The 9,707-nt window shown below is 48.4% G+C and overlaps 1 protein-coding gene across 1 annotated transcript in view; it reads left to right on the top strand.

Annotated features, from left to right (window-relative positions):
• Positions 1-9,707, top strand: part of ABCC3 (ATP binding cassette subfamily C member 3) — a 49,470-nt gene that overhangs the window by 6,011 nt on the left and 33,752 nt on the right. The window lies entirely within an intron of this gene.

Raw genomic sequence — 9,707 nt, 5'->3', positions numbered from 1 at the left:
ATGGAGTGAGAGCGGTGTGCGGGGCGGTGCGCGGTCCGAGCGGGAACGTTACGGGAACGCTATGGGAACATTACGGGAACATTACGGGAACACTACAGGAGCTGCCGCTCCGCCGCCCCTCCCCTCTCTGCGGGCTGCTCTCCCCGCACGGACTTTTCGAGTGAAGTCTGATGAATGAAGGATGGCTGATGATGGACGCGTGTGGTCGCTGCGAGGAAGCTGTCGCAGAGCAGCTCTCAACAGCTGGCTGCGGGTCCTGCTGCGGAGCTTTGCCTCCACAGAACTCATCCTCGCTCCAGATCTGTCTCAAAGTTATTTTTGAATTGCCCTAAGCCCACTGGTTTTTGTTCCATCTCAGGTTTGCTTTCCAAGCGCTTCACACACTGGTACACGCGGTGGGAACGGGTAAGCTTGCTCAAACAAGTCTTATTTTCATCGCATTTCTATTGTACACACTCGCAGAGCAGGAACGAGCGCAGGCAGACTGCTGCTTGCTGCTGCTGGCTGCTGCAGGAGCTCCTCTTACCTTCACGTGGGGCTGTGCTGGCGCTGCTGCTGCGTCCTGAGCCTTCAGCCAGCTCCTGCTGTGCTCATCAAAGCGTTCCTGCAGCTGTGCTGCCTGTAGGTGTGCGGTGTATGTAGGTGTCATTCTGCTCTTCGTGCAGCAGTTACGTGGTACCCTGTGCTGAGCTGAGCCGTCTCATGCTGTCCTCAGGGCAGTACCTCCTCTGCGACGTTGCCATTTGATGCTACATTTGCAGGAAGTGATAGAAAGGTAATGTGCCCTGAGGGGATTTCCTCTGGGGAGCACTGCTCACCTGACTGCAGAATTTGTCCCTTCAGCTCTCGCTGTAGGAGCGCAGTCACACCTCACTGGGTTTTGGCAGCGTTCAGCTTGTCTTGTAATCTCAGGGCTGGGTGGGACTGTTCTGGCTACGTCTTCCCCATCGTTGCTGCATCCAAGTCCAACGGTAGCTTGAGATTCAACAGGATGTGTTGTGTTCTTTGGATAAAATATTCTGGTTGCTGGGATTGTTCAGCTCAGTGTGATTTCGTACCTTTATTCTGGTTACTCCTGCAATATAAGCATGTTTTAGCCAGGTTACCTTTTGATTCATCATCATCTTAGTCTATGAACCTGGATTTTGGGCCGCAGGGAAGGGTACCCAAGGACAGAGGTCAGACTTGTTGCTGGTGCCTCGCAGTGCAGTGTTTGACATCAATTACAGCGTGGTAAGCTGATGATGAATAATGGGCAGAATACCTCATAAATTTAGGCTTTGCTGTATCTGCTTGAAGAGGGCAGAAGGTGACAAAGGCACTTACTGTGTGTGTATGCTGATGGTGTTCAGCCTTGTGGTGCAGATCAAGACTTTGATAAAATGTGAACCAGTATTAATGTTTGCTTTTTCATGGCTGGTGAATTTAGGCTCTTTCCCCATATTTTGTCCGGTTGACTTTGGATATTTTTGGAAGCTCAGTAATGTACTGATGTCAATTTTGAAACTTTAGAGCAAGAGGAAATTTGATCTTCCAATTCAAACATTTATTTGTTTTAAAGTTTAAACCCTCTGTGATAGTGTTCTATTGAAGGGAGGTCAGAATCAAAACAAAACAGCTCAGAGTTAGCCCACAGACATGTTTAGGTTGAGCTCAATCAGCCTTTAACAGATGACTGATTGATCTCGGAATGTTTTTCTTATCAGAAGCGTTAAGGATCCAGGACCTTCTGCAAGGTGGGGGTTTTTCTGGGAATGTCAGATTGGCTTTTGGTGCTTGCGCAGAGGCAAAATAATTTCCTGTTCGACCCATTTTGGAAATAAGAAACTGCAGAAAACACTGTAGGTCACATTAGAAGTGCCTTCTAGCTACTGCTTCACCTGTTGAACATGCAGTCAGCAAGTCACTAACACAGATCCAGGCTATTCTACGTATGAAAGAGGAACAACTAGAACTTTATTGACAGTGTGGGCAATCTCGTCACGCTTAGAAATGCTCTGTATTCTTCAGTTAAGCATTGACAGTTAATTGTTAATATTTCCTGGCGATGTTCCCATTCTAAATGCTGTTGGGAAGAGGTGTGTGTGATAGCGTGTGCCCACACACCGTGCTCTGGTGCGTTATTTGCTGTTGTCCAAACTGCCTCCTGTTTTACTGTGGCACATACTCACTGCTGGAATGCCGAGGCAGTTAACGTGGCGCAGATCTGTCCTGTAGAAGCAGACACTGCAGAGTTGTCACCTTCATGCTTACGTACAACGTGAGCGGTTCCTCTCAGAGGGGAACGCAGTGCTCTCTGAAGGAGAATTCTGTTGGAAATGCATCTTTTGGCCCAGGAAGCAACATGAGCTTAGAAAACCGGATTGCTTTCCATCGTAAAGGCTCACTGCCTTCCCGTGGCTCAGAGGCTCTGGGTGTGAAATGGTTCTGTGGCTGTTGTGAGGGTAAGGCATTCAGTGCTGCACAGGGCTCAGGGGTGCTGGGATGATGGGCTGCGTTAACACTGCAGTCTGCACCCAGGCTGAAACATCGACTTCTGTCCTTTATTTTTATCAGTGTAAAGAGGAAATGGGAGCACAAGTGATGCGGTGCCTCAAGTGAGAGGCCGTGACTTCTGGTCGCTTACAGTGAGGTCCGGGCTTGTTCCTTTTGGCCCTGCTTTGCCCACAGCTCCCAGCCTCCCAGCTGTGCGTGTGCCTTGCTGTCCCACGAGAAGTGCTGTCTCGTTCTTCATCCGCAGACTCTTGAGTAATTCTACAGGAAATTGCAGCAATTTCCTAAAGTAAACAACACCTCCAACTTGCCTGTGGGACAGCCTGCTATATGGGAGCACAGGCACCCCATCAACCCCTGGGTTTGCATACAGTCCTTTGGTCCGAGTCCCACGTTTTGGTGGGTTTGGGCTGCAGGTCGTGCAGCTCCTCTGGCTCAGAGCACTGCACTTCTCCTCTCTGCATGGTTTCCCTCCTTGCTTCCTCGTGTGCCATGCTTAAATGTGGTTTTTTTCCTCTTTTTTTATTTCAAGATGACTTAGGGTAGGTGTGGGAGGAGAAAAATGCTTCATTCAAGGGAGATGCCAAAAAAGTACTGCTTGGAACACGTGTATAACTTAATTTAAAAAAATAAGAGAAAAAACCACTAAACCTTATGTTGTGTGGCCCTGAATTAATATTAAAACATGGCATTTCAGTTCTTCTGTTACAGTATCAGCGAGGCTGGTTGCAGCAGCAGCAGAATGAGAGGTGCAGCAGATGAGGGGACTCGGCAGCAGGGCAGCCTGGTCCACAGCAGCTCTTCTTTATCTGTCAGCTTCTCCTGCCGTGCTGTGATGAACGCACAACATTTATAGATCCTTCAAGGTGATACAGATCTCCATGTGATCTTTGGTAACTGTACCCACTTTGAGATAACGGAGTCCCACTTGCATAAACCACAAACTATCACATCAGTTATCTGCGTTCTGTCTTGTATTACATGAGAGTTCAAATAGGGAACTTGAGTGGTCCCTTCAGCTCTGTGAAGTTATTCTCTTACCGAGGCTGGCTCTGCTGGTAACATCCTGAACTTAAAAGCAATTAACTACTCAAGCTTAAATCCTCAAAGGGTGTTAGGATTCTTGAACTGACTTAGAACAAAGCTGTTAGTAAAGGATTTGGGCATCTAATTCCGCAGTGTTAACAGCAGTATAAATATTTGTCCTTAGATCAGGAGTATTAGCAAGGAGCTGTTATCCTTCTCTGTAAAGGACAGGCTGTCTTCAGATCTGTCTGGGAAAGACAAAGTCTGGGTTTGAAACTTGTGAGTGAAGCAGCACCAGTGAAAGCTGCCAATGTCAATAATTTATGGCATCCTTCAGTGACAGCGTCAATTAATGAAGCTCGTGAAAATGACATTCATGTCAGTACCGTGTGTAAATGTGATTGCTCATGTTTTTATAGGAAATCAGTATTTGCTATTTCCTTCAAAGCAGCACGTGGCAGGTCAGGCAATCTGCCTGTGTTGTGGGCAGTGCTTCCCAAAGGCTTTTTGGACAGCAGGCGCTGCTCCTCCTTCCTTCCCTTGTGTTTCTTGGAGCGTGGGGCAGGAAGAGCGGAGGATGCCTTGAGAGGGAGCAGGTGCTGTGGGGCTGGGAGGCTGCTGGAGGTTGGTGAGGGCCCCTTGTGCTTGGGCTGTGACTTGAACCCCGCAGGGGGCCTTGGTGCCTGTAGCAGATCCCGAGGTCAGGCAGGTTCCTCAGCTTTCCCTGGTGGCAGTTCTGAGCGACTCGGCTGCAGTGATGTACAGCAGATGTGCAGGCAGAGGTGTCCAGGGCTTGGGAGCGTGGGACTGAGAGCTGGGATAAAGCATGACTTTCTGAGGAGATCCTTGAAGCGGAGCTGCTTTAACCACTGCAGTTAAGAGTATAAAGCGTTTCAGGATGAGGCTCTCCCACCTGCTGTACAAATTGCTATGCCACTGAAGATCCCTTTCCTTTCTACGTGTGTTTGTAATATATTAAAATGAAGAGGCTCTTACTGTTTAAAATGTAATTAAAAAAAAAACACTCATTTGAGTAACCTATGAAATGGTTGATATTTTTCCAGTGAGCTAATGGCCGTTTGTCTCCCGGCAGGGCTGTGTGTTTGACGGGCCATTACCCATCACACGTTACAGCAGAGCGGGCAGGCAGCCAGCAGTCTGCCAGGGGACACATCTGTGTGTCAGCACGGCTGGCAGTGCTGTGCCTGGAGCTGGCAGCTCGTCCCCGGGTGCCCGGGGCAGCCATGGCACAGACAGGCCGGGGTCCTTGGTGGTAACAGCACGTGCTGGTGTCATAAGGCTTTGGACCGGAGCGCGGTGGGGAATGACAGAAGGGGAGGACAAAAAATATTTCACAGGAGTTGTTTCCAATTGCAGAGTCATTCAGTTTCAGAAACAGTTCATTTTCTTTTCTGAGCTTCTTGAGAGCACAGAAATACATTTGATGCTTTGCGATTAAACAGTGCCTGGTGGTCATTTCTTGCTCAGCCCCTCTCCTTTTGCCCCCAGCGACTGATGGCTCCTGAAATCCCCCCCTCCTCTTACTAGTGTAGTTTTCTTCCTTTTTTATTTTTCCCTTTTTGTACATTTGGAAACATGGGGAAGTCAAAGCAAAAAATTCTCCGTGTTCTGGATGTTGGTTTTTATTGCAGAAAGGGGAATGAGAGCAGAACAAAAAGAATTTAGAAACTTCAGATTTTTGTATTTCGTCTCCTCTGAAAAAGCAAGATGTCTTCTGGAGAAACAGAGTAACCAATGTTAAGCTGTCTAATGGAAATTTGGTACTGGTAGTAATATCCATACGCAGCAATGCTATTTTATCTGTATTTTTTCCCCTTTTTTTCCTCCCATCCCAGTGCAGAGATGGTTCCCCTTGCTTACGTGTTGGTGACCTCCAAAAATTTGCTTCCCGGATGGAAGCTCTGTATGGCAGTGTGCAGCCCTGCCTCTGTGGGATATTTGCAGTGCATTTCCTGGGAGCATTTTGCAATTGGGCCATTGCTGCCTCACAGCAGTTTTTTACCAGCGGTGCTCCTCTTCCTGTCAGCACTTGCTGGGCAGATTCGCTCACAGGATGTTTGTACAGATCACGGATAAACACAGTTCTTTCAGAAATACGGGATTTATAAGTGTTGAAAATCAAGTGTTAAACTTAATGCTCACGTTGTTTAGCTGGTGTTGGATGGAAGCTGTGCGTGCCATTCGTTGGGCAAGAGCAGCGTTCCAGGAGGGCTCTGCCTCGCCTCTGGTTCCTGTGATGGGCATTTCCCTGCTCCGCTCTCACCTGATCCCATCTTTTATTTTCTCTTTGGGTTTTTTGGCCTCGCGGCACTGATGGGCAACCTCTCCTTAAAGGAGAAGGGAAGAGAAACCAATTGGAAGGTCTGAGCAGCATTTCCTCACCATGGTACCTGCAGCGGTGCTGCACTAACGTGGATAGATATTGCAGTGTTTTGTAAACAAAAAAAAGCCCTTCCTGGTTATTGCAGTACTGTTTAACACTCACCAGCTTTCAGCCCCAGGCAGAATTGCTCCAGTGTTGCAGTGAAGAACATCCTTACCTTGTGCCCTGTTTCAAAAGGAAAAAAGGTTTGTGTAGCACATGAAGGAGTTGAGCTGTGCAGCAGTTGCTTCAGATGAACAAAGTGTGTTACTCTTTCTGTGCATAAAGGTGAAGCTGTTCCTTTGGAGACGTAAATGGATGATCTTGCTCTGAAAAGACCGTTTGAAACTGGCAGCCTTGTGCAGAAGTGGAGCAGGGAACTTGCTTGCGTTTGTGCTCTCAAGCGAGGACTGAGTTAGCGCTGAGGATCTTAGCAGCAAGGACCAAAGAGAGGGGTGGGTAACAGCTGGAAGTGGGAGGGGAGGCAGCAGGGCTGAGACAAGCCTGTGCTGTGGCTGAGCGTGAGCCCTGCTCATTCTGCTGCTGTGTTTGGAGCAGGCCTTGTGCTGGGGAGGAGGCCATCGTTATTCCTCTGCCAGGCTGTGCAGGTGGGACTCATGGCTGGGTACGGAGGGCAGGGAGACTTCTCTGCGTTGGAGTTCCCACCGTCGATCACTTCTGCAAGAGGCACCATTTCATCTTTATTTGCTGCAGGGAAGAGTTTCAGTTACTCATTTCCATTTTCCTGCGTATCTTTGCAGTCAGCTTTCCAATCTCCTTTTTAATCTTAAATAACCTTCCGACCAGTGATAAGCAGCAGACAATCAGTGGCAGGGCACGTGTTAACCTTGTGTGTGGTGCGAATGACATCAGCACAGCAGCCTTCACATTCCCATCAGATAAAAAATGCATTTGTGTTTTCCATCACTTCTGCAGTTCTTCCTGCAATATAGTATTCTTGGAAAAAACATATGTTAATTTTTCCACTCGGTGAAGATAACTGCATGGGTACAGAAGGTGGAAGCCTTCCCAAGGGCTGGAAGCTCTCTGTTGTGAGCTGTGTGGGCAGCAGCACCGCGGCAGCAGCTGAGTGCTGGCTCAAACCTGTGTAAGGCACTTTGATTTTACACTTCTCTGGTCAATAGGAGCTGGTTTGGACTTAAAACCAGGAGCAGAGCCACTACTTTGTCTTAATATCACTGTTGGAGTTTGGGAAAGGGATGGGCAGGAGTCTCTCTGCTTCTGTTCTTCAGCCTGGCTGTAGGCGGTTTGTTCCTCTCTTTCTTTGAAGGCTGTAAGGGGTGATGTGCAAGAAGCCCAACATATATTGCTTTGTCCTGTTCTTTCCCTTGTAGGCATTATCAGTTTTAAGAATGCTCTTTTCAAGAGTGGTGTTCTTTTCCAGAGGGGAAAGCGTAATAGGAAATACTAAGCATTAGAGCAGATTTAATGTTGCTCAGAACTTTCCCTGTCGAATACCATCCTTTAAATTGAGGTTAAGGGTTTAGCTGGTCATCTGCACGTCAGCCCGACTGCGCAGAGGTCACACTTACACAGGGATTGTGCTGGAGCTGTGGGTACGATGGAGGGCTGCTGCAAGGGCTGTGTGAGTGCTGTTCTTAACTGATCAGCAGAATGCTCTACTGATGGTAGGTTTCTGAACCCAGGAGATCCCTGACCTGCTGGGAAGCTGTACCAAGGACCTCTAATCTTACAGCACAGGGCCGTGAGCTGAGGAATCACATGTCTAATATGCTGAAGTTGGGGAGCACCTCTTTCAGCAGCAAACCTGAAGAGAACCCTGCAGCGCAGCAGCCCGCAGTGGGGGTTCCTACCTGCAGGCAGGGCTGGCTGCAGTCACATCTCACCTGTTCTGCTTACTGGGGCAGAGAGCAGGACAGGCAAAGGCAGGGGAGGGCAGGAGCTGGAGTGGCAGGAGTCACAGAGCTGGTCCCCTTGGCCCCCACTGCTGGTGTTTGTTCTCCAGGGTGGAGTCCCATAACCAGATTGCTGGTTGAAGGGTATTTAGCAACGTTTCACAGTGCTGGTTTGTCAGGATAGATGGCCTTGAAACTTCATGTCTTGTCCTGACCCGGTGTGTGGCTTCGGCTTGGAGCGGCTGCCTGAGCGTTGGAGTGTACGCTTCTGGAGCACTGATTTATAGCAGCTCCATGAGAACAGCTCCAGCTTGTGAGAAAGGCAGCTTTCAAACTCCCAGATTAAAGAAAAGACAATAACTCAGCAGAGCCCCTGCTGTGTGGAGCGTACGTGGCAGCCTTGTCCTCAGCAGTCTGGGCTTGGCAGCAAGTAATTTGTATGGAATTGTGCTACCCAGTGCTCTAGGTACCGTCCCCTGCCAGAGCCCCCGGGAGAACATAAGCAGAGCAGCAGCGTGCAGCTCCCTGCCCTGCACACAGGGACCTCCCCGGCCCGAGCACCGTGCGGGATCTGGAGCAGCCGTGGGGCCAGCTGTGCTTCCGTGTGATTTTGAACTGGCTCCTCTTTCATTCTTGGGGATAGTTCGGCTGAATTTTCAAATCTGAATTTTCATTTATTTATTTTTAACGAGAGAATTTTTGTTGCCTGGCCAGTTGTATTTTTATGCTCAAAAATTCAAGTCCTTTGCCTAGTTTAAGTAAGAGTTAATGAAAGCCTTAAAATGGCTTGGCAGCCGTGCAGTCTGTGTCTCAGATACAATAGCCAGCTTGTGTTCAGCCTGGAGTTAATGGACATCTGGGGCAGTTTCTCGGTGGTTGTCAGACAGAAAACCATTTCTGAGCATTCTGGTCCGATAGGAAAGGTTTAAATTAAGAGTGCTTTTTTTTTTTTTTCAATGAATGTTCTTGTAAACAGAATCCTCATTTAATTCTGTGCCCAGCTATTGCTATCCTTCAGCTTTCCTTTTCCCAGGATGTTTTCCAGCAAGCAAAAAGAGTGGGATTGCAAACATGCTTAAGACATCGCTAAACCATGTGTAATTTAAAGAGGAAATGAGCATTTTGTTAAATAAACGAGAGTGGACAAGTGCCAGATTTAGAACTGGGAGCCTTTCAGCTGCAGCCTTGCAGAGGGCATCCCTGCCCCAGGCAGGTAGCTGCTGGTGAGCTCATCCTGTTAAAAAGATGCTTTTAAACATTATCTGCTCTGTAGCCACCAGAGACCTCCTCATTGGAAGAGAACAGAAATAGTTTGAATCTGAGGCTGGAGCTCTGTTTGGTTTTGATCTTGTATTTGAGTTGCAGTATAACTGCCCGTTTGGTGTTGATTCAAGGCTGAAGTTTCCCCAAGGTCTGGACAAAGCTGGGTAGGAAATGAAAGCATTTTTTCTTCCCCTGGATGCTCGTGTGCCTCGAAAGGAACCACTCTGGGCCGGAGAGCTGCTGGTCTGGGGCACTAAGGGTACAGCTCAGATGCACAGCCAACAGCTCTGTGTCTACGCTGCTTCCAGAGTTCTCTGCCATCCACTTTTTGTTTGTGCCAAAGCTGAAGCGCTGAGTGACAAAGCTGTTACAGTTCAGCCAAGCCGTGCTGGGTCCTGCCAAGGCTGTCGTTTCATTATGCTTAGGAGCTCCTCTTAAGTGTCTTAAGAGGGCCGAAGCAGTGATGCATGGCCCTTTCAACGGCCACTGCCAAGATGAAGGGCTGTGAGCACACTATGGCTCTTCGGTTCTCCTAAAATTAGCTGTTGCTGTCAGCATTTGATCTTTTTGTTTGTGTTGGCAAAAGAAGCAGGCCTGGAAATACTTCTTCAGCATGTACATTTGGAGTGTTCACTCCGTCGTTTCTAAGGGCTGGGGAGGCTTGA

Source organism: Meleagris gallopavo, chromosome 20, assembly GCF_000146605.3.
Source record: "Meleagris gallopavo isolate NT-WF06-2002-E0010 breed Aviagen turkey brand Nicholas breeding stock chromosome 20, Turkey_5.1, whole genome shotgun sequence".
NCBI classification, from domain to species: Eukaryota; Metazoa; Chordata; class Aves; order Galliformes; family Phasianidae; genus Meleagris; species Meleagris gallopavo.
This window is presented reverse-complemented; position numbering and strand designations above follow the sequence as displayed.